At 41.6% G+C, this 25,486-nt stretch overlaps 1 protein-coding gene across 3 annotated transcripts in view; it reads left to right on the forward strand.

Moving 5' to 3' along the window:
- MAGI1 (membrane associated guanylate kinase, WW and PDZ domain containing 1) overlaps nt 1–25,486 on the forward strand; it is a 617,596-nt gene that overhangs the window by 282,839 nt on the left and 309,271 nt on the right. The window lies entirely within an intron of this gene.

A 25,486-nucleotide genomic window follows, 5' to 3' on the forward strand; every position in this document is an offset into this window, starting at 1 on the left:
TTCTATTGTAGTGTGTCTGTTTCCCAGCTCATTGAGACAGGGGACCTTGGCTCATTTTTGACAGTTTTCCCATATGAGCACTGTGCTTGGCACCTAGGAGGTGCTTAATCCACACTTGTTGAATCAGTGAATGGAGCTATAAACAGATAGGATAGAGGGGGTTCCCTGGAGAAAGAGGACCAGACATAGCTTTCTTGGCATAAGAGGAGCCATTTTTTGCCTAAACCATTTTGTGATCTGAGCGTGACTGTGGTGCTTGCCCTTAAACAAATCTCAGTAATTAGAAACCTTAAGGGAAGTGAGAGAATGCAGGAACAAAGGAAGAGTACTCAAGAAACAGTGGTCCAGGATGGTAACTTTATGCTGAGACCCCAGAGTGGTTGGAATGTAAGGCATGATGATGGTGACCTTTTTTGACCCTCGTGACTTCAATCAATTAAAGCTTGGACTCTGTCAACCTTTTCCCCAATTCTATGCTGAATTCTCTCCTGCCCAAGCCCCTTCATGAATGTGTCTGTACCCTTAGCTTAAAGCTTTCCCAGTTTTGATGTTTGGGAAGACGCTGCTTTGGGAAAGATCCCCGGTGTTCTCCTTACTTGCTGCAAGTAGTAAATCCTCCCTTCTCCCGATCTTTGGCTTGGTTACGTGTTTTGGCTCGATACCCACCAAGAGATGAACCCAGTTTTCAGTAAATTCCAAGAGCACCTCATAGCTGGCCTTGGTCTGCCACTGAATGCTAACCGCTTTGTAAAACTTCATAGGGCAGAAAAAATATTCAGTTAAGCTAACACAGTCGAAAAATTTTTTTAATTACTTAGAATTTAAATTACTTAGAATTAAATTTAAATTACTTATTATAACACTTCATTATCCAAATGTAAGCTTAGAAATTATTTTCTCTTACTTCAAATGGACCTTGATTAGTTTGACTTAACACCACGGAGATGAGAGTTTTTATAAAATCTCCCGAAATTCTCTGCATCAGTGTCCTACCTAGTATTTGTATGAACGTAATATGAGATGAATTGTGACTGATCCTTCACGTCAGCAGAGTTCTCCAAAATTTCAGCCAGGCAGAGCCATCTTTAATTGATTGGGGATTTGGAGTTTGCCACTTAGGAGTTTGTGTAGGAGTAGAAAACCGTATTTTGAGACTAGAAGGAAAGTAGGGATTAGTGGGAAGAGTACCTAAATATGAGACATACCTCACAAGGCACATCTGCTGCAGAATGGAATGAGATGGGGTCTAGTGCGTGACTACAATGGAGGAGAAATATTTAGCTCATTAGACAGGTGCATTTCTACACAGGGTGCATTTCTACGCGCTGATGCTACCTGTGCCAAAAAAAAAAAAAAAATCTGAAGAAATGAGTCTTCACGAGGTAAGGCATTCAATTCTCAGAAATTGATGACAATAAGTGTTAAAAAAAGGAACTGACCTACAATAGCATCCCTAAATTTAAAACCCACTTAAGCCCCGTTGACTCTTGTCAAACGTGCAAGCTCTTGGTGCCAAGTCAGATGAAAAACAACAACAACACATCCAATTCAAAACAATCTGTCTGGACAAAGATAACTGGAAACAGAGATCAAGGGCAGGAGGAACCTGGCAAGGGGTAATACCCAAGAAATCCTGAGGAAGCGTGTGGAAATGAGGGGGTGTACCACAGCCAGTCTGACTTGAGCCTCCCACTGGGAAGGATGGGTGGTCATCCCTGGGCAAAGTGGCTGAGTTGATACCTGGGGCTGGTAACGTTTGGTAACAACTGTGTCTAAGAAAATTGGAAAGAGTTGAAGCTTGGAAACAAGCTGCAAATGCAGTGTATTTCCTACGAATGACAGAGCTGTATTCAGGGGTGGGGCTGACTGTTCACATTGGTGAACGAAAACATAGAAAGAATGAGGTAGAACACATGGCCGGCTGGACGTGTACAGTGTTGCTCAAGAAATGGTATTTTCCTATGAGGATTGTTAGGAGAGAACAGTGGACTGGTGACCTCCTTCCTTCTTCCACTCCTCACACCCTGCCTTGGGAGATCCTTCATTGATTGAGTCACTTCAAAAGCTAAGAAGGAAATAAAGGGCCATTAGGTTGTACCAGCTTCCCCCCAGATCCACTGAATTCTAGGCAAGTGAATTTCTTTTTTTTAAAATTTATTTGTTTTTATTTTTGGCTGCGTTGGATCTTTGTTGCGGTGCGGGAGCTTTCTCTAGTTGTGGTGAGCAGGGGGCTTCTCTTCGACGCGGTGCACAGGCTTCTCATTGCGGTAGCTTCTCTTGTTGCGGAGCACGGGCTCTAGGTGCGCGGGCTTCAGTAGTTGTGGCTCATGGGCTCTAGAGCGCAGGCTCAGTAGTTGTGGCACACGGGCTGAGTAGTTGTGGCTCGTGGGCTCTAGAACGCAGGCTCAGTAGTTGCGGCACACGGGCTTAGTTGCTCCGCGGCATGTGGGACCTTCCCGCACCTCGGCTCGAACCCGTGTCCCCTGCATTGGCAGGTGGATTCTTAAGCACTGCACCACCCGGGAAGCCCAAAGGTGAATTTCTTGATAACTTTAAGGCTATCAATGTCTAAGAAATCCCCAGCTAATACTGAGGTTAACAATTCTCAGGTTAATGGGAGAGTGGGGTAGCATTTTATTGACAGTGTTCACTGCCATTTGTGATATAGAATTCATTTCGTTGAGGTTCATTTACCCAAGCAAATCTGTCCAGCCACACCCTCCCTCCCTTCCACCTACAGGCATCCCCATTCATGAGGGGGAACGGCTGTGCAGTCTTTGGTGTCATCTAAACCTGAAAAGAACCTGCCATTCTCTATCGGCATAACCTTAGGAAAGTTTTGCACATTCTGAGTTTGAGATGCCTGCAAGATATCCAAGTAGTGTCCAAGGGGCAGTTGGCGATATGGGAGAAGCTCAGGAGAAAGGTCCAGCCTGGAAGACTCATTAGCATAGAGATAGTAATTGAAGGCTTGGGCTCAGATAGAATCACCTAAGGGCAGTAAATCTAATGGAATGAGAAAGCGCACCTGGGAGTGTATTTAAATTTTCTTGGACAAGTTTTTATTGGGTCTCTATACTAATCAGTGAGAAAAGTTGTCCAGGGCAGTCTTGCTAGCATTTGAATAGATAATTGACTCGCCAGTCTTGGGTCCTCACTTCCATCCCAATCCTGCGTTCAGTGTATGCGTGCCTGGTGTTCATTACTCCAGTTTAGCTGAGTCAGCATTGGAGCAGCTGTTAGATTTGCTCATCTTCTGGTTCAGTGGCCATACAGCACATACAGCAGCAAAGACTGAAAATCTAGCCACCCTCTGCCCAAACAGTAGGGAAAAGCACATCATGCCTTGAAGCCCAAATGAGGCAGACTGGCAAGTGCAGCGGGGGATCTTCTGAACTTGGAGGGTGGCCTGCCTCCATAGGTTCCTCCTCTCAGTGTCTCTGCTCCAGATTTTGCTTGAAAGTATTCTGTGAAGGCAGGTACCTTCCATCTTCCTTAGCAGGGGGGCAGCCGTGCATCTCAGAGATCTAAGGAAGAAAGTTTCTCACCACCGTATTTAGAACTCAAGCTTTTAGGAGTGGACATTTTAAAAGGGAGCTGCTATTTTATTCATTTCCTTGACAAACATGCATTAAAGGCCAAGGCTTTAGAGATACTCTGTTGCCAATACAAACAGGTCTCTGCTTTCAAGGAGTTGAGATTCTGGAAGAGATATGCTATAGATAAAATAAAATAATTACAGGTGGTTTAAGTACTGTGACAGAAAATAATTGGATAATCTTCTTTAGCTAGGGATGGCCTCTCCAAAGAGGAGACATTTAAACTGAGTCCTGAAGATACAAAGGGGATAGATTTAGGAGAATCAAGACCAGTTAAACAATTGCACGGGCCAAGCTGGAGAGACTGGTAATGCTAGGAAGCGGGAGGTGTATGCCAAGTGTGAGAGGTCTCCCGGGAAGCCTACAAGTTACCCTATGACAAATGACAGTAGTCACCCCGGGGGCTATGGTGGCATTGAGCATTCCTCGGTTTCCTTTATAATCCTCTTTTCAAAGGCATTGGGTTCGACCATGAAAACTTTTTATGCCCAACTAGTCAATCCAAGAGGTGGTTTGTTGCATGCGTGCATTGATTTTTAATGAAGCAGGGTGGCAAAAGTCTGTCTGTAACTGGGCCGAGGCCTTTGAAATTGACACTTAAAAAATATGTATATACAAATTCTTCTTGACGTTTGGATTTTACGCTGCCATTGTAGGAGACCCATGAACATATGTACGGAATACCGATAAGAAACTTCCCTCAGATCTGTCATCTCCACTACAGCAAATGTTCCATCCAGAGCACTGATCCAAGAGGGCAGAGTTCCATTGTTTCTACTTGAATTTCCCAAGGGCCACATCCTAGGGAGAGTGGGGCAGGGTTGGGGGGAATGACAGGCCTGGGAATATATGTAGGCTTTATTTTTGCATGTGATTCGCATAGCGCTTGATAAGCTGAAATCTGGCCTCAGAAAATGTTCAAATTAAAAATTTATCATGACTACCACTGCAGCCATTTCTTAATATTTCCTTCTCTGTTTTATTATTTTGCTCCAATTGACTGTCTGTGATGCATATATCTTTTTGTTAGAAATGTACAGCTGTGATTTAGAGCATCAGAGAAGGAAAAGGGTCTGCCAGAGACCATTTCCTGGCAAATGAAGTTTGTATTCAAGCCTTCAAGCCTAGTCATATCTTTCTCAGTCCTATAGTAAGAGTGCCTTTATTTGGGGGTCTGTCTTGGAAGCTCAAGGAAGCCATATGTGTGATAGAAAAAAAAAAAAAGTGAGTCTTGTGTGGAAACCTACTTGGATTCAAGTTCAGGCTTTGGTCTTTGTATTGTGCAATTTTAGGTAAGTTACTTTGCCTGTTGACACCTTAGTTCCTTCCTTTGTAACTGAGGAGAAATACAAACTTCCCAGGGCTATTATGAAAATGAAACAATATGTATTATGAATGTAGCACTTAGCACGAGGCCAGCAATTCATATTGCTAACTTGTTTATATAAACTGGCCTCCAGCCATATTGTGGGCATATTTTTTGTCTCCAAAATTTGATAATGGGCACCATGGTGGTGGCTACCATGCATTGACTAAGTGATACGGGGACCCCAACCCTCTGTGTTCTCTAGAGCTGGGGAGTGACTGGAGTGCTTTGGTTTTCTGAAGAGCTGTGCACATCTTATCAGTACTCACATTTGCGCTTAATATTTAATTAACATATACATTGACTTTGTTAGAAGCAATTAGAGAAACAGCTTCAGGTAAAGACATTTTGTGAAATTTCTGGACGTGAGACTGTTAGACACTCAACGTTTTCAGTCCTTCGAGGATTTCTTACAGGATGTTTTACAGTCATTTTTAATTTTTCTGATTTCTGCTAATTATCAGAACTGTTACCTGAAACAGTCACAGCATTGCAATGAAATTAGATGTGCTTGTTCCGTTTTATTTGTAAGTAGATCCGGGGAAGCTGTGGAATACGAAGCTTGCTTTTAAAAAATATTTAACACATTAGATCCATTTTGTACAACTGTTAGTCAAAACGAGAGCCCCATTAAAGTGATAGGATAAAATTTGCTGTTTATTATTTAAGAGCTATCTCACTCACCTTATAAGGAATCAAGTTTTTAATTTACAAGCCAAAAGAGTAAAATTGTGCTGAGTTTAAGTAAATTTTGAAAATCTCACATCTTCCTTCAGGGCAGTAGTTCTCAGCCTGGAGTGTACATCAGAATCTTTTGGAGGGCTTATTACAGGGCCCAGATTTCTGGGCTTCCACCTTCAGAGTTTTTGATTCAAGAGATCTAGGGTAGGGCCCAAGACTTTGAGTTTCTAGCTTGGGGGAGGGCATCTGATGCTGAGTCCAGGGACCATATTTTGAGAACCACTGCTTTAGGGAAAATCTATAAGGGGTTATGCAGGAGAACTTTTCCCCATCTTGTTTCTTTATTACATGTGTTTCAGGGTGGGGTACATTGCTTTTTGCTAAGAATCCAAATGTGTATTTCTATTTGGCTTTTCACTATAATTGTTTCAAACTGGGAAATTGGGTTTATGGTATTTGGTATGAGGGTAGCAAGATATGAAGCTCATATATGTTGCAGGAAGGGGGACCCCTTCCAGGGCCCGAGCTCTTGTCTAACACTTGGAAATGAATTGTCCGAGGAGACACACATACTGACAAAGCAAAAGACTTTATTGGAAAGGGGCGCCTGGACCCTGGAGAACTGCTCTGCCAGGTGGCTCGCAGTCACAGGAATGGGGTTATTTTCTGGGGTGTCTCTGGCCAGTCACCTTGCTTGTCCCATATTTGGTCTGATTCAGGTCCTTGCTGGTGACGCGCACATCTCTCAGCCAAGATGGATTGCAGTGCGAAGGATTCTGGGAGGTCGGTAGGATATACTATGGGCTGGCGTCTCCTCTCTCCTTTGGGCCCCTCCCAATTCTCCCAGTTAGCTGTTGGCGGCGGCACCATGTTCCTTGTTGGGACCTCCTGTTGTGAGACAGCTCATGCAAGCAGTTACTATTGTGCCTGGCCAAAGCGGGCAGCTTCAGTCAGTGGTTCCCTAATATATAGATATGTTTCCATGGGTGGATAAACTGTTCTTTAGATGAAAATAGGCTTTAATCATTTTTTAAAAAAAAATATTTATTTATTTTGCCTGAGGCAGGTCTTAGTTGCGGCACACGGGATCTTCGTGGCAGCATGCCGGCTCTTTTAGTTGCGGCATGCCGACTTCTTAGTTGTGGCATGCATGCAGGATCTAGTTCCCCGACCGGGGATCAAACCCGGACCCCTGCACTGGGAGCACAGTCTTACCCACTGGACCACCAGGGACGTCCCCCTTTTTAACTCTCAGTGGGAATTTATTCATTCTTTCAACACGTATTTGTTGGGGACTCCTTATGTACCACATATCGTTCTAAGTGTTCTGGATACTCCCGGAATAAAGAGGATAAAATTCCTTTTCTAATGGGGTTTAGGTATTAGGTGGGGGCATGGGAAGGGGTGGATGGGAGGAAACAGACAATACATAAATCATGTCAAGTAGGAAATGTCCTGCAGAAGAATAAAGCTGGATGGGATTACAGAAAGCGATGGTGAGGGAGAGCGATTTTACATGGAGTGAGCCAGGTAAAGTGAGGGCTGAACCTGCAGGAAGGAAGTAGGAGATCTGTGCCTGGGAGTGTTTGGGGGAGGAGGGTGTTTCTCATGGAGGAAGATGCTTCCAGGATGGGGAGTCAGGAGTGTCCTTGTATTTGCGGAACAGCAGTTGGAACCCATTGGATGAGAGGGAGGTGATGTTGAATGGCCATTGGATTTTATTCTGAGTGAGAAGGGGTGTCCCTGCAGGGTTTTAAGAAGTGCAGTAACAGGATCTGCCTCACCTTGGGAAGGAGGAGCAGTCTGGCTGCTTGTGGAGAGTGGAAACAAGGAAAGCATCCTAGGTGATGTAGGATGAGTAAAGGGTGAGTAGAACACCGGCGTACTTGTTGCACCACTCATGACAGACATCACAAGTCAATCACAGAGCTCTTTCCCAGTGTTGTGGCTGTGGACTGGCATGACTTCCCAACACAACAAGCAGCCAGAACTGAGCTCTTGGCATCTGCACATGGAATGAAATCTCTTTCTGTCCCAACAGTTCATATATCCAATGGCTTCTATCCTTAGAAGAGGTCTGGGCCTCTGCCCCCAGCGGTATTCGTGCATCAACACCGTATACTGAACATTGTGAGGCAGACAATAAAAGGAAGTCCATAAGCAAATGGACTTGATAATTTCAGATCATAAGAGCTTTGAAGAAAAATGACATGACTGAGACCTGAAAAATGAGGCAATTTACATAATAGGGGAAGTAGAGGAGCAGCAGGTACAGGGTTCCATGGCAAGACGGACTGAAAGGGAGTGTGTCCAGGGCACAGATCTTGTTTTCTCTTAGTTCACACGTATCCCTCTGGTCCATGCAGACTGTGAGCTCTGCAGTGCTCTCCCTGTGACATGATTGGCAAGTCGCTGCATCCTTTGATGGGGGTGATGCCTGAGTCATTTTTGGGCTTTCCCTTTAATACTCTCCCACCCAAAATATCTCTCTTCGCCTGCACTCATTTCCATTTTGTCTTCCTTTCTCTAGTTCATTTATTTCTTATCCTCCTTTTTTCACTTTGCCATTACCTTTGTTGAGGAGGATTGTGTGGGGGAATATATCAGGGTGGATTTCATATGGCATTCAGGTACTAATAAGCTTATTACTTTGGGGACTTTCTTCCTTCCTTCTTTCTCTCCAGAATTATTTTTTGTAATAAATGCCCATTTCATTTACTAAGTTTTCCCTTGGGCACAAGCAACCTTATATACAAAAGAAATTTCTCATCTTGTATCCTGATATAGTGTTTGCTAAAATATACACACAGAAAAGACTCATTCAACAGGAAAAATAAAACAGAAAGGAAACCAGTTGTTTCATCTGTTCAGAGAGGCATCCAGCCGGAGTAGTGAGTAGTAATTGCAGTATCTTGTCATGGAAGTCTTTGGTTGTATGGCAGATTTCTGCTCTTTTGGCATACATTCGTTTTATCGCCCATTGGATCTCCTTGCTTTGAGGAGTGCAGCTGAGGGCTTAGTCACAGGAGTGGGAGTTGGCGAGAAGTATCGGGGCAGCTGCTCTTTGCTGTGTGAGAGTTTCCAGGTGTGGTTGGTCAAGAGCAGAGGCTCAGCCAGAATCAGCTGTCAGTGTTGTCAGCATCTGTCTTCTTTTTCTTTCTTTCTTTTTTTTTTTAAGTATTTATTCATTCATTTGGCTCAGTCTGGTCTTAGTTGCGGCATGCGGGATCTTCATTGCTGTATTCGGAATCTTTAGTTTTGACCTGCGAACGCTTAGTTGCGGCATGTGTGATCTAGTTCCCTGCCCAGGGATTGAACCCAGGCCCCCTGTGTTGGGAGCGTAGATTGTTAGCCACTGGACCACCAGGGAAGTCCCTAGCATCTGTCTTGATTAAGGGACTTTACAGTGAGTCCTTTTTGCCCTCCAGCCTTGAGGATGGCTCACTATGCTTTGGTTTACTCGTGTGTAAAATGGACTTGATTGGAGCCACCTTATTGGGTTTCTGTGAGGAAGAATCCAGGGTGGTGGTGATGAGAACAGTTCACATTTTGAGCACTTAATACCCACCAGGCATGTCCCAAAGCACTTTACATTCACCATTTCAGTTAATCCTCACAGTAGCTGATGCGGTCAATCCTACTGTCCCCATGTTCCTATTGAGGAAACGATGGCATGGAAAGTTAGGTGAGCTGCTCAAGGACACACAGCTTAGTGCCATGCCTGACACACATGAAGTGTTTCTGGAAAGGAAATAACTGCTGTTGCTATTGTTTAGATTTAACTTTAAAAAAAACAAACCAACATAGCTTGAATATATTACAGAGTATAGGAAGTCTGATTCTCAATGTGTGTTGTTTTCTGTTTGTTTAGTTATCTGGCTCCATTTCACAGCACTCATTTTCATCTTTATTGTTTTTCTGCTGATAAAAAAGAAGTCAGTTTAAAATTTTTTTACCACGTTTTTTCCTTCCTATAAATGCTCTGAGTGTGGGCATCCTGTCAAAGCACAGTATCTGCTGGACCCCTTGAATCAGGCCTTTTTTGGGCCATCCGGGAAGACTCACCTTGACCCCCCCTTTGGGGATAGGGGAGTAGACATTTCAAATAAGTCAAAAAGGTCCTCCAGGAAATTATGATTGTGGGTATTCCTTCCCTTTCTTCTAATTTTTAGCATCTTCAGAGTCTCACTTGGCTTTCTTGGAAACACGGCCAATTTGTGTGTTATTTTTTATGTTCCAGGTGTGTTGGGACCCTCTTAGGAAAGTCTCTCAATGTTTTAGCGTCTCAGCCCCCATAACTACAAAATGGGGCTGGTGGGGATGACGATATGATGATGATGTTAATGAAACTAACATCTCCTAGGGTTATATGAATTAAATACAGCTTTGTAGGTTAAGGCTACTAAAGGCTTTTATTCCTCCTCTCAAATAATATACTTCATTTTCTCTGTGTTCTACTTTTCCTTCAATATCTAGTTTCCCTTACAATGTCCTGCCTTCCCCATTCTTCCTTTTTCCATTCTTTCCATCCTTCCATCTGTCCAACAGTCCATCTGCCCACCCATCCACCCATTCTTCCTTCTGTCTGTCTGTCCGTCCGTCCATCCATCCATCCATCCATCCATCCATCCCTCCCTCCCTCCCTCCCTCCACCCCTCTCTTCAGCTTCGAGTACAGATTTTACCAAATGCCCTTTTGCACCCTGGGCCTACAGCAGTGAACAACTTTTCGCCAGTTACAGTGTGGTGGCCACATAGATGTTAATCTATACCATGATCATCTAGATATATGTTTTCTTATTTTATTGTGTTTATTTTCTGTCCCCCCCCACCCTGCACCCTAGATTTTTCACTAATACTGTAAGTGCAGCTGTATCCCCAGTGTCTAAAAAAGTACCTGGCACAGAGCGAATGCTCAACAAATACTTTTGAATAAATGAATGGATCCTAAGTGAAACTTAACAGGCAGGCAAGTTGAGAAATAGATGAGCCTGCGTTTTATAAGGACCTGATTTTTTTGTTTTTTTAACAGTTTTGGCAGTTTCAGAATTGTTGTAGCAGAAGATAACTATGAACAGTTTGCAAATTATGGCCTTTGTAGATTCGGGAGTTTCTTTTAAGTGTGTTGGAATTGATTTTCTGGGAGAAGAGAGAAATGCTGAGCTGATGTGACTCTGGGTTCCCACACCCAACTTCAGTCAGGGTGGTTCTGCTTTTCTCTGGTTTATGTATCTGGCTTCTACTTAATGTCTGATTTGAAGAATGGTTTTCCCTACTGAAAAGTTTCACCGTAGATTAGAAAATTCTTCAAATGCAGCACTGCTCTGGCAAGTCTCCTGTTTTGGCCACTCTCTGTCCTCCTTCAGGCATTCTCCACATCAGAGCCAGAATGATCTTTCAAAGTCTAAGCCTGACCACCATGTCACTCCCTCAGAACACCACAGTGGATTCTCATTACTAATAAAAACAATATCTACTGTTTATTAAGCCTTACTAAGTCCATTCTGAGCATTTTCTGTGTATTAACTCATTGGATCCTTTGTACTGGAAAGAGAGTCTTCTAAATCCCCATTTTACAGATGAGGGAACCAAGTCTCAGAGATGTTAACAAACTTGCCCAAGTGATGCAGCTAGCAATTAACCTTAGAAGAGAGACAAAACAAGGATCTTAAGGGTTCCTAAACTTTTTGTGCCTGGACCCTTATGGTGCTCTAGTAAAAACGATGGAAGCTATCTCAGCATACTATTTTTAACTGCATAAAATAACATAATATTACAAAGGAAACAATTACCTTTAAATATAGTTAGCAAAATATTTTAAATAAACTTGGAGTGTATGGATGATACAAGTAATATATGAGCTTCTTTAAATGCATTAACTTACAAGATCCAGAGCCAGGCACAATAATGCCATAATTTTTAAATAGTGATGAACACGTATAAATTTCATGGTGTCTGCAAAGACCCTAACAAGATACGAAAATACTTCTAATTTCTATTGGTGAAAAAGTGGCAGATATTGCTATGATACCATCACGATTTATTGCCTGCATTCATAATAGAGGGAAAGGCTGAATTTTAATTAAAGGTTAGTAAAGATAGGAATGTAATTTTTACCCATCCAAGTTCTCAGACGCTTGGAATATAATCTTAATAATAAGTCCTTCCTTGTCTTGTACCCTACGTCTTGGCCTCTGGTTACCTTGCCAGCCATGTATCCCCTCCCACACCTCCTTGCTTTCTGTTCCCTGGCCACACTGCTTACCTTTGGTCCCTCATGTTCCTCTCCACAGGACCTTTGCACATACTGGATCCCCTTCCTGGAATGTACATCCCCTTCCTTCTCACCCTGTTAACTCCTCTCCTACCCGTCTCAGCTCAGGAAGTGTCCCCAGGGAAGACCACCTCGATTTCCTCTCCAGGTCACTCTCCTCTGTCACAGCACCTCTTGTTGGATCTCCATGCTCCCAGTCAGAGCTACAGGTCTGGGTTTATTCGCCTGATTATTTGATCAAGGTCTGTCTCTTCAAATACAGTTTAAGCTTTATGAGTGTATTGGTTTGCTAGGACTATCATCACCAAGTGTCAGACTAGGTGGCTTAAGCAATGGAAGGTTATTTTCTCACAATTCTGGAGGCTAGAGGTTGGTTTCAAGCAGGGTTGGTTTCTTCTGAGGCTTCCTTCCTTGCCTTATAGATGGCCATCTTCCTTCTGTGTTTTCACGTAGTCTTGCCTCTGTGTTCTAATTTCCTCTTATGAGGATACCCGTCGTATTGGATTAGGGCCACTGTGATGACCACATGTTAACTTAGTCACCTCTTTAAAGACCCTGTCTCCAAATACAGTCACGTTCTGAGATACTGGGGGTTAGGACTTAAATGAATTTGGCCGGCACGGAGGTGGGGCCACAACTCAGCCAATAACATGAGGGAATGGAGGAAGTCTATTTCGCTCAGCAGGCTTTCTCCATCATCTAACGTCTAGCACTTAACCCAGAGCTGACCATCGATAAATAGCTATTACATGAATGAATATGCACACAAGTTTGAATGAATGAAACATACTTTATTGACCATTGAAACATTAAAAACATGCCTTTGTATCGCATGTTCAAACATTGAGCTTATTCTTTGAATTCTAATTTTCACTGTTCCAAAACGAGTACATCTGATCTAGGAATGTCCAAATCACATTAAATGAAAAAACTCATGTGCCTATACTTGTCTGCTTGACTCAGCTCAAAGCAGCGTTAGTTATGTAATTAAATCACAGACGCAGAATATTTAAATTTCAATTCTGGAGTGATTAGTTACAACCTGAAGTTTACTCTGTTCTGACATGCAGCACGTTGGCTTTTTAAATTAATCAATTAATTAATTTAATTTTGGCTGCATTGGGTCTTTGTTGCTGCGCGCGGGCTTTCTCTAGTTGCGGTGAGCGGGGGCTACTCTTCGTTGTGGTGCATGGGCTTCTCATTGTGGTGGCTTCTCTTGTTGCGGAACACAGGATCTAGGCACTTGGGCTTCAGTAGTTGTGGCACGTGGGCTCAGTAGTTGTGGCACATGGGCTTCTTTGCTCCGCGGCATGTGGGATCTTCCTGGACCAGGGCTTGAACCTGTGTCCCCTGCATTGGCAGGCGGATTCTTAACCACTGCACCACCAGGGAAGCCTCAGCACGTTGACTTTTGATTGTTAAATCAAATTGCTATTTGGTTGTTGAAAGCAGGGTTTTAGCTTCTGTGAGAAACTAATTAGGTTGGAATTGGTTGAAGCAGGTGTTTTCTGGGATGATTGCAGCCCATTTATGCATACCTTTTTCTTTTTGCTCATATGTAAGCACAAGTAGCCACAGCAGTCTCAAATACAAAATTGAAAAATGCAGCACAGCACTGACCGTATAACTTCTGGAAGTATATTGTCATGTGATAGGCTGTGATGGTGGGATTCAAATTCTGTCGAAAAATCAAGGTTCTTACCATTTTTATCAGTATAGCAGCAAACTGGGAAGAAAGAGACAAGGGATGTACTTGAGGTAGAGCTGGTGGGTTCTTGAGTGCAGTGTTTTCCCTAATGACATGTAACTGAGTGTTGCTAAAAATAAGTAAATAAAAGTCATCATAATAAAAGAAAGTTATGTGGTCAAAGAGCACTGGGAAGCAGGTTTCTGATGTGCAGAAGTTCACAGAGCCCTTGACGTTGCTAGTGTCCATTGTGACTTTCCAAGTGGGGAACGCAGTGTGTAGACTCTCACACATTTGTCTCCGCACTCTTTTTTTCTTAAGGGACTAGTGTCCTGAGAAACTCGTTTTGAGGGTGGTGCCTCTCAACAGTCTAAAATTAGTTCACACATTTTGTTGGTTTGGAGATACTTATCAGAATTTCGTCTTTTACCGTTCAGGTACCATAGTATTATATGTTGGTATTTCACTGGCATCATTCCAAATATCAATTTTTAATGCAGACCATTACAGTGGTTAAAATTTTATAGATCTGAGTGTAAGTTTTTAAACTAAATTCAGCAATTTAAAAAAACCCCTCAAAGTTTCTGTGTTTTTTGTTACAAGTGTCAGAAAACCAACTCAAACTGGCTTTAGCAAAAAATCGTGTGAAAGTGGCTGGAGAGGGATTTATTAACTGAGAAAAGAATGTGTCATCGGGATTCAGCCCTGCTCTGTCTGCTGGATTTTCTCTCCTTCCATAGTCACTTGATCTCAAGGAAGATCTTTGCCTGTCTAAGGAAATAGACTCCAGTAGGTCTGCTCACTTAGCATTTGCAGTGGAAGTTGAATTTTTCTTTGCCTTTCTTTCAACACAGAGTAAGCCAGAAAGAGAAAACCAAATGTCGTATATTAACACATATATGTGGAATTTAGAAAAATAGTACAGGTGAACCTATTTGGAGGGCAGGAATAGAGATGTAGATGTAGAGAACGGACATGTGGACACAGGCGGGGAAGGGGAGGGTGGGACGAAATGGGAGATTAGATTGACGTATATACAGTACCATGCGTAAAATAGGTAGTGGGAAGATTCTGTCAAGAGCAGGAAGCTCAGCTTGGTGCTCTGTGACAACCTAGATGGATGGGGTGGGGGGGGGGTGGGAGAGAGGGAGGTCCCGGAGGGAGGGGATCTAGGTATACATATAGCTGATTCACTTCATTGTACAGCAGAAACTAACACAACATTGTAAAGCAATTATACTCCAATTTAAAAAAAAAAAGAATGGAAAAAAAAATCTCATTGGCTTGGTTTGGGTCCTGTGACTCCCTGCCTTCCACCCCCTCCTAGACCTGTGCAGGCAAAGCTGGATTGTGTGCCCTCTTTTACGCCTAGGGGTGGGGGCCACCCCATGGTAAGTCCATGCACTGAGCCAGGGAAGGGACATGGGATATGGACCCCAAGGAGAAAATGGAGGTACTTTGGCCCAAAGAAGCAGAAATGTATGTCTGGCCGGTGAAAATAACAGGTATCCCATTACCCTGCCTTCAGGCCTGTGAATATCTCTTTTGCTGTAAATCCAATGAAAAAGATTTCAGTTAATGGAGCTTCTAGTTAGTTAAGCTGCAGCTAATTAAGTTTGTTAGATAACCAGGTGTGATGGAATACATAAATAGAAGAGATGTCACAGTAATAAAATCAACACGTCCCGACAGTTGGCTCTGTGGGGGAAGCAAGTGAAAGGGAGGATTCAAGGATGACTTTAAATATCCCAGATGATGTGAGTAGACTGTGAGCTTCTTCACCTTGGGTACTATGTCTTTTCCATTTTGGTGTCACTATGGCCTGCCACATAGTTAATTGTCAGTGACTTTTTTCACTGTTGTACAATTAGGAGATTGGGATGATTTTTTTTTTTTTTTTCCTGAGGGGTCATTAACTGAAATAAGGAGCATAGATTTAGGAGAGAAGATACTAAGTGTGAATTTGAAAGTTAAATGCATTTGACTTGCCAGTGGGACAGTTTGGCAGTTGGGAACATGGAACTCAGGTCCATTTGATTGTATCCTGGGAAAATCCAATCTTAGCTGTAACTTTAGTTCATAATAAAACTTTCTCTGGTAAAACTGTAGGCATATTTCCTCATGAGAAGCAGGAGGTGGGGTGCTTTATCAAGGAATAAGGCTATTCAAGAGAAGTGTTTATGGAGTATTTGTTTTCTCTTAAATTCACTGGTGTCTGGGTCTCAGAGAGATTGTGTTTCTAAATGTTTCCACTTGTGAGTGGCAAATTGTGTTCATGCCACATTTTAGTGACATAATATCACATTGCCTCAACGAGGACAATTTGGGGCCCAAAAATCATAGTCGAGGAAAATTCGCATTTGTTTCTGTTGTAGTCAGCTGAAGTTCAACTGTTTTCCCAGCACTGGGGATAATGTAGAAAAATAAAACTACCAACAGAGCTGGCAATGGGTAAATAGTTTCTTACTCAGTAGTTCTCAACTCTGAAACTTCCTGTTTTAATCATAAATGTTTTTAGTATTTCCTTCATTATGTAAAAATGAAATTAGTAGATAATATGTTCTTTAATATACCTAATTATTTTTTTTTCTTTTATTATTTTTTTATTGAAGTATAGTGAATTTACAATGTTGTGTTAGTTTCAGGTATATAGCAAAATTATTCAGTTATACATATGTATCTATTCTTTTTCAGATTTTCTTCCATTATAGGTTATTACAAGATATTGAATATAGTTCCCTGTGCTGTACAGTAGGTCCTTGTTGTTTATGTATTTTATATATAGTAGTGTGTATCTGTTAATCCCAGACTCCTAATTCAACTCTAATATAGCTAATTCTTAAAAATCATGTAGTGATCTAACTAACCATAGACAATAAAAGGAAAGTAATGGATAACAAATGATGCGTATTGCAGTAGGTAATTGATGCTTCGACACAAGTTTACTAGAGCGGTGCTTCTCTTGAGAATCTTGTTAAAATGCAGATTCTGAATCAGCAGCTCTGGGGTGGGGCCTGAGGTTCTGCATTTGAACAAACTGCCCAGTGATGCCAGTACCACTGGTCTTGAGCCCCACTTTGGATGGCAGGGCTTTGGAGGACATAATGAGGTATCAGAGGCTTGCGCTTATACCTGTAATCCCTATGAATGCTTCAGCTCTAAAACCCACTGCTACAGATGCATTGAATGGGCTACCATTGCCTTTGGTGACGCCGTTTTTGAAATGATAAACAATCCTTGGTAAAGTTCCCGACAGAGCAGAATAGCATTTTCCTCTCATTTTACACAATTTTGCATGCACTGTATATTAAAACTGTAAAAAACAAAAAAAAAAAAAACTGCATTTACGTGAACCAAAGGAAGGTTCTAGGCTCAGGTGCTTGGCATTTTGTTTCCTGCCCACTAGGGTAGTCCTGAGTCCTGCACAATTCTGTGAGGCGCCCTGTCCACCAAATCCCAGTGTTGTTTCTCAGTTGCTGTGGCAGCTCCCATTCCCTCTGTATTCAGAAAACACCACACAGATTTCCAAGATGTCCCCTAGGAGGAGGTACCATCTATTGAGGACTTCTGAACCCAAAGACCAATAAATGGGAATAGGCCACTGGGACATTCACAGGTGTGATGTCACTACTTATATATAGTTTATTTAGGCAAATTGTCCCATAAGCCAGGGCCCATGGAAAATACAGAAAATGCAGTCCTTGCACAGCACATGACAGCTAGGGGCACATTCTTTTTGGAGGTGTTTTCTCTGCTGTTCACTTTGTTACCCTGGTAATTGGGGGGAAGTTGCTGTGGCCGTATTTGCCGCTGACAGATTTGTTTTGCAGTGTGTTGTGAGAGGGTGTTAAATGCAGGCCTGTGAAGAATCTGAAGCAAATGGAGATAATTTGGGGCAGGGGGAATAAGGGAGTGTAACTTCCTGGTAACCACAGACTGAATTGTTTTTCTAGCTTCGTTTCACCTCTCGCAGTGGCCCTGTATTTCCAGTGTCAGAGAACCTTGACTTTCTCCCGACACTAGAAAGGAAAGTACAGTTATTCAGGGTGACATAATCCTCTGAAGTTCTGCCTTTGCCCCATACAGTTCTGCTGAAAGCCTTATTTCTAAAATAGCAAAGATGGGATTGACTGAACGAAAATAGGAATATGTAGAATAGGTTTTATTAGTTGTATCACAAGAGATATTTATATTCAAGGGACCACCACTTCTGATTGAATTCAACGTCACTGCCTCAGATAGGCCCTTAGCTTAAAAAATCTTAATCCTCAGGCAAGGTGCCTTCTCTGGCATTGTGCTGGATAAGAAGTACATAAAATTAGGATGATTTTTTTTCTCCATTTGCTATCAAGCATATTTAATGCCATTGGAGTATAAGAACAATGTATTCATTTTAGACTATTTGAAAAAATAAATTAAAATTGGAGAAAAACTTAAAAAGCAAGTAGCAGTATGCATAATCTCTCCATCCAGAAATGACAACCACTGACAAGTATTTCCTATTAATCTTTTTTTTTTTAGTGCAGGAATACACAGGGACATGCTTACATCTTAACAAAATTAGTATAGTTCCACTAATTCTGTAAGCTAGTTATTTTTATTTAGTCTTCTGAAGTAAACATGTTAATAATGCTTGATTTTTTAGCACTTATTTTTTATTCATAGGAAACTTTGAGATAATCATAAATTAACATGCAGTTTCACGAGAGCCCTTGGACACTTGGCCCCCTTTCCTCCAATGGTAACATGTTGCAAAACGCTAGTATAGAAACAGACTCACAGACATAGAGAACAGAGCTGCGGTTGCCACGGAGAGGAGAGGTGGGGGAGGGATGGAGTGGGAGGTTTGGCTTAGCAGATGCAAACTATTATATACGGAATGGATAAACAACAAGGTCCTGTTGTATAGCACAGGGAACTATATTCAATATCCTGGGATAAACCACAATGGAAAAGAATGTAAAAAAGAATGTAGTTACATATTCACACACACATAGATATGTATAACTGAATCACTTTGCTGTACAGCACGAATTAACACAATATTGTAAATCAAACTGTACTTCAATTAAGAAAAAAGAAAGAAAGATCAAGTGATTAGAGGGTTGGAAATTTCAGCCGGTGCCACTGACCTTCAGGGAGAAAGGAGTGGCTAGAGATTAGCTCTATGAAAACTCTCGAACTGCAAGATCTGGGGAGCTTCTGGGTTAGTGAACACATCCCAGTGCTGACAGGGTGACACACCTAGAGGGCATGTAAGACACACACACACACACACACACACACACACACACACCACACACACACACACACACCACACATCTCTTCCATTTGGCTGTTCCTGAGTTGTATCCCTTTGTATTAAGGCAGTAGCAGTAAGTAAACAACAAATAAACAAAAAACCTCTTGTATAATATTGCATCCCAGATATTGGCGTTGATATAATCTACCAGTCTTGTTCAGGTTTCTCCTATTGTGCTTGTACTCATTTCTGTGGCTCTATGTACTTAGTTTTATAAAGTTCGATCACCTGCGTAGGTTTGTGTGTCCATCTCCACAGTCATATAGGAACAGTTTTGACATCACACCTGGTGCTCCTGTTGCCTTTTACAGCCATACCCATCTCCCTCCTGCTTCCACTTCTAACCCCTAATAACCACTCCTCTCACTTCAATTTCTAAAATGTTGTCATTTCAAAATTTTATGTTAATGCAGTAATACATATTAACCTTTCTGGGGTGGGCTTTTTTCACCTGGCCTAATTCTGTGGAGTTTCATCCACATTGTTGCGAATATCAGTAGTCTGTCGCTTTTTAATTGCTGAGTAGTATATCATGATACACACTCACCGCCCCCCCCACATATATGTGTCCATCACTGTATTTCAGTATATCATTACATATATATGTTTAGATGTATATACACACACACATGTATTCTGTGTATATCACAGTTTGCTTAACCCCTCACCTGTTGAAAGACACTTTGGCTAGATCCAGTTTTCAGCTCTGGTAAGTATAGCTGCTGTGAACACTCATGTACAGGTTTTTTTGTTTGGTTGCTTGTTTTCAATAAAAATTTTCAGTTTTTCCCTAGGATAAATGCACTAGAGTGCAATTGCTGGTTGAATGTTTATTTTACAAGAAACTGACAAACCATTTTCCAGAGTGATTGTACCATTTTCCATTCTTACCAGCAGTATATGAGTGTAATTCAGGTTTTATCCCATCCTCACCAGCATATGGTGTTGTCACTGTTTTCATTTTATCCATTCAGATAGGTGTGAAATGATCTCATTGTAGTTTAAATTTGCATTTCCCTAATGCGTAATGATGTTGAGCATCTTTTCATGCACTTGCCATCTGCAGATCTTCAGCCAGATGTCTGTTCAGGTCTTTTGCTCATTGTTTAATTGGACTTCTTTTTCTTTTAATGTTGAGGTTTGAGAGTTCTTTATATGTTCTAGATACTAGTCCTTGGTCACATATGTGATATGAAATATTCTCTCCCGGTCAGTAGGTTGTCTTTTTCTTTTTCTTCACATGGGCTTTCATAGATCAAAAGTCTTTAATTTTGATGAGGTTCAAATGATCAGTTTTTCCTTTTATGGATCATGCCTTTGGTAATAATACTAGCTCTAGATCCTAAGGATTTTTCTTTTGTTTTCCCTAGAAGCGTAAAAGTTTTACATTTAAGTCCATGATCCATCCTGAGTAAATTTTTGTGTGAAGTGTGAAGTTTAGGTCAATATTCATTTTTTTTGCCCATGGATATCCACTACTAGTTCTAGCACCATTTGTTGAAAAGATTAATCCTTCCTCTACTGAACGCTTTTTTGCACCTTTGTCAATCAGTTAGGCGTTTTTGTGTAGGTCTATTTCTGGGTTCTAGATTATGTTCCATTGATTTATGTGTCTCTCCCTCTGTCTTGATTATTGTAGTTCTGTAACCAACCTTAATATTGGGTAGAGTGATTCCTTCCACTTTATTCTTTGTCAGGATTATGGTAGCTTTCCTAGGGATGGACTGCTTGTTGCGAATGGGTCCTCATTTCTGGTTTTGCATGCCTGTTCATGATGTTCATTTGCACCCCCGGTCTCATTTTTCAGTTTTCTCTCCAGCGATTATTTTGTTTTATAAAGGGAGCATTTCCCTTTCCCTGGGAATCGTGTCTTTTCTTTCTCCTCACTTTTCACAGTTAAAATTGTGGATGTGAATGATTTTATTTATGTCCACCTAAACCCACCAAACTCTTCAACACCTTGCCATGGACTTATTCTGCCTTTTTTTTTTTTTTTTTTAAACATCATCTGCTCTCTTTGGTATCCAATTTTTAACTTCTTTTGATTTTGTTCAGGTTTATCTACATGATTGGGAATGGGGATGAAGAGTGGAAATTACCCTGCTGACCATCTAACAGTGTTCTGTTCAAAAGCAAGAGGACTTTGCACTGGAATATCAGTGTGAACTTGAGCATAAATATAAGTGCACAGTGTCTACCAGTGTTTATTTAAACAGAAAGTTTTTTGGAGTTATCTTTTTTGGAAAATGTTTCCAAACAATGTGACAGCAAAATGATAGTGTAAATTGTAATGTCTGTCCCAGTTAGATTCATAAACATAGGAAGAATCTTTTTCTGAAAAATGTTTGGGTTGTTCATTCAGAGTGAAAATGATGTAACTCACATTCAAAAATAATGGCAGGATGAAATAATGATTTTTATCTTTGAGAGTCATATAGGTCCTTTGTTACTTTGCAGGGAGTCTGGGGGAATAGCTTGTTTGGGGCCGATGTTTTTAGATTACGGTCTGTGAGTAAGACCCAGATCTTTGGAAGAGAGAAGGAATACATGCAGGGAGAGATGATTTAGAATTATTCTTAGTTCATAAATAATGGAATGGATGCTCTCAAGTGTCTATGATCGTGCTTTAGCCACTAAGCCAAGGAGTACGTAAGCTCTCTTCTCAAAGCTCCTAAGATAACTTGTGCACGGAAGATGAATCCGAGTACAAGCACCTAGATGCTTTGTCCCCAAGCCCCCCTGTAGATCTTGATTAAGCACGCCTGGACATATGGACTTGTGGGGAACACCTTTCCTGAGCCTTGTCAGTGAGCCAGAGTGGCTTAAAAACTAACATAGACCAAAATCAATCCTTCATCCTTTATCCTTTCCAAAGCTCAAACTTGAATATCTAGTCTTCCTACTCCTTTATGAGAAAAACTCATACCATACTTTCCTGGTTTGCCTGTGACAGTTCTAGTACTATATATTCCTGGTCGTCCCAGTATAATTATTAAAAGTACTCCCATTCACTCTCGAGAGTGTCCCTGTTTGGATGGTAAATTACATGGTTCCTGTAGTCTTAGCTTGCTTAAATCAGAGACAAATGAAAAGGAAGGTATTAATGACAGCACAAGACTGTGCCTTGATGCATGGTGGAGGCTACTCGAGGCTGCTGTCTGCTGATGTGCCTTGGCCGAGGTGAGTTTGGGACAGGGCATGGGAGTTCAAGGGAGATACTTGCAGACCTGTTCTACCTTTTTCCATAAAAGAATAGAAAGCGTACAAAGGAAAAAGTATGAAATATAAGAGGTTTTCCTATAGGATGCCTTTCCACCTTTCTTACCCATATTTTGAAGGGAGAAATCTTGAGGTCAAGGGAGAACTAGGCTTTGTCTACCTTCATCTCGCTTCATCAGGAGAAGAAAGAATGACAGAAAATCGGCATCGTCTGGGCATGCCCTGTCCTACAGCCGCTTTAACCCTGCTGCTGCCCAACAGCCTTGTGGAAACTAGGGAGATCGGAAAGATTCTGCAACCTCATGCACTCAAGCTTCTGATGGTTAGAATGCAACTCCGCCCAGTCTTGGAGACCACTAAAGTGTCCTTTACCCTTTCCAACTATTGCAGTCCTCTTCTTTCTGGAGGGTAGAGTGAAGGTGGAGATACGAGGGTTTTTCTTAAAGCCATACCTATCTCCCACTCTTGATGAATAGCCCTGGGGTCTGGTCATTCTTCTGCCTCTAAGGAATGGGTGACATGATGATACTTTTCCACGAGATTAGGGGTAACATCAATGCCTCTACTCTTTTTAGGTATAGCATTTTTAGCGGTATGTTTTAAACACCTAAGTACTGATACTAGCAATTGATATATCTCAAAAAGTTTCATTTTAGCATGGAAATAAAATTGAGATCTTAAAAATTTCATTAGGAAGTGTTTGTTACTGTTGGTTCCAGCATAAATAAGGATTGTGTGCAATATTTGACATTTGAGTTATAGAATTCACATATTTCTCATTGAACTCAAGAAGGCTTAGGAGAATGCGGAGCTGAGAGGACTACCTTTTTTTGTGAACATGCCCCCACATCATTCCAGTTTATGCAAAAAGTAGGAAACAATTTATAAACCTGAACACTTGATTGTTAAGTTTCTTGTGACATTCTTTCTACCCTTGTGGGAAGATAGTGGGATTTGGGGACTGCTGACCAAGAGTGGGAACATTACCAAGCTGTGGGCCTTGAGTCATCTATACAGGTAACATGCAGGACCCTCTGAAGGGAGTGCCTTCTGTATGGTCCTGTGGTTTGGATTTGTTCTCCCTTCTTTTTTTTTTTTTTTTTTCTTTTCGGTACGCGGGCCTCTCACTGTTGTGGCCTCTCCCGCTGCGGAGCACAGGTTCCAGACGCGCAGGCTCAGCAGCCATGGCTCATGGGCCCAGCCGCTCCACGGCATGTGGTGTCCTCCCAGACTGGAGCGCGAACCCGTGTCCCCTGCATTGGCAGGCAGACTCTCAACCACTGCGCCACCAGGGAAGCCCCTTTTCTCCCTTCTTTTTGATGGGCGTTCTGATGAGTCCAGGGGATACTTATGGCTGTGGGAATGCTGTTAAGGAAATGGTAAGACTTACCCAAGAATCCCCAGGGAAACTTCAAGTAACAGTCCTTATCACCATGGATGCCTGTACAAGCATGGTCCTAAGATGAAGTAATCACTGGCTCACTCTGTGTAATTCATGTATCAAACACAATGCAAATGCAGAATTTTTGAGATAGTTGAAAATTTAGCACATTCATGTTTTTGAACTAAAGGATGCAGGCAGGTAAATGGAAAACCTTCCCTGCAGAAATGACACACTCTAGGGGAAAATTGCTTTGTTAGTCCAAAGATATGCTTAGCTAATGAGAAATTAAACAACATAATTGAGGAGGAGAAGCTGAGCAGGTAGAACATGGACATAAAAAAGAGTTCTGTCACCATTGAGGCCGTTATTTATGTTGGAAGGTTGGATGGCTCTTAATTATTCATTTAGGTATCCATGAGGATAGAGAACAACTATCTTCAAAGAAAAAAGGATATATTGAAATGAGTAAGAGATTCTCAAGTTTCAGAGAATGAGTGTATGTGGAATTTTGCAGATGTTCAGAGAGACCCTGTTGAGTTTTGGAGTAGGAGAGAGATGTTCTACCAATGGACAGTTTTCTTGTTTGAAGAGCGTTAGCACACAGGCTGACAAAATGTGAAAAGCACAGTGCTGATGAGCAAGGGGAAAAAAAGATGGCTCTGAGGTTTCTGTGTTGAGGAAGGCAAGCTGTGCGTTAACGTCCCTGCAATCAAATCCGACTACACTTTGCTGAATCTTCGCGAAGTCCAAAAACACAAGTAGACAAGAAGAAGTGTTGATTATCCATTCCCTCCACTTAGGACCAGAAAGTCTTCTGTACATCTACCTTAATCCCATTATGTTGTTACTTGAACTCAAGTAACGCTCACTTTTATTTTGTTAGCAAGGAAGTTTGATTTAATTTTTGGTCTGCAAGTTGGATACTTAAAGAAAATGCAAAAATACTACCACTTAGTAGCTTTTTTTTGGTGGAGGGGGGAAGGAAACACAGCCTACCAATGATTATTAGTAGTGTTGAATTTTTTCCTTACGTGTGGCCCATGCCCTGATGTCTGTTCTTGAGCTCATTTCCTTGTGGACTTGGATTAGGCAAAGATGTGTCACTTAGTATATGAAGAGTTTTACCTTTTGACATGGACACAAAAGAGTAAGATTAAATGGGGGAAGTTGCCACAGAGTTTCATGCCAACTGCAGAAAGCTGTAAGGTGTAGAAAGTACGGAGGCAACACAGAGTGGTGATTCCGTTTCCTAAAGGATAAGTCTGGGTCCAAGTTTGGCTTCTTAAACTGCCTTCCTGTTTCCACGTACTGACATGTTTTCTTCTCCACTACCTTAAGCACTCTTTTTGAATCCAACATTTTTCTTCCCTGTTTGTGTCGGTTACTGGAACATACCCTGTTGCTGCTGATGAGACTACCACGCCTTGCTAGTCTGTCATCAAGCCAGGTCAAGTCTTCTTTGATGTGTCTGGGTCACTACCCTTCACCCAGCTGTCACCACTGGATGGCTTATGACCGTGGAAGCCTCTTTCTTATACTTCTGCCTCCACCTCGATGTATGACCTGGCCAGACCTTCAGTCTGGCTCTCCTTTCCAAAGCTTATCTGACCTTGTTGGCAAATAGTAAATATCAAAACAAAACAGAACAAAAAACTTAAGGAGGAAGACAAAATAAAATAGTACAATTTTAACAAGTCCTGAAAAGTTCCCCCCTTACCCTATTTAGCCTAGTCTCAACTCTAAAGATCTTATTTATGCTATAATAATAATCATCATATTAATGATGATGATGGAATGCATTCTCCTAGTTAATCTTAAACTGTCCTGAATTATCTCTTTCTCCACCATGAAGTTTTAAATTTGTAAAGGGCCCCTCCACAGCTCATAATAAAATACCAAATGCATGGGTGACACAGAATTAATATTTGTTGAATAAAATTAAATACATCTGGTGAAATTCCTTTGAAGAGCTCAT

Source organism: Phocoena phocoena, chromosome 10, assembly GCF_963924675.1.
Source record: "Phocoena phocoena chromosome 10, mPhoPho1.1, whole genome shotgun sequence".
In the NCBI taxonomy this organism is placed as follows: domain Eukaryota; kingdom Metazoa; phylum Chordata; class Mammalia; order Artiodactyla; family Phocoenidae; genus Phocoena; species Phocoena phocoena.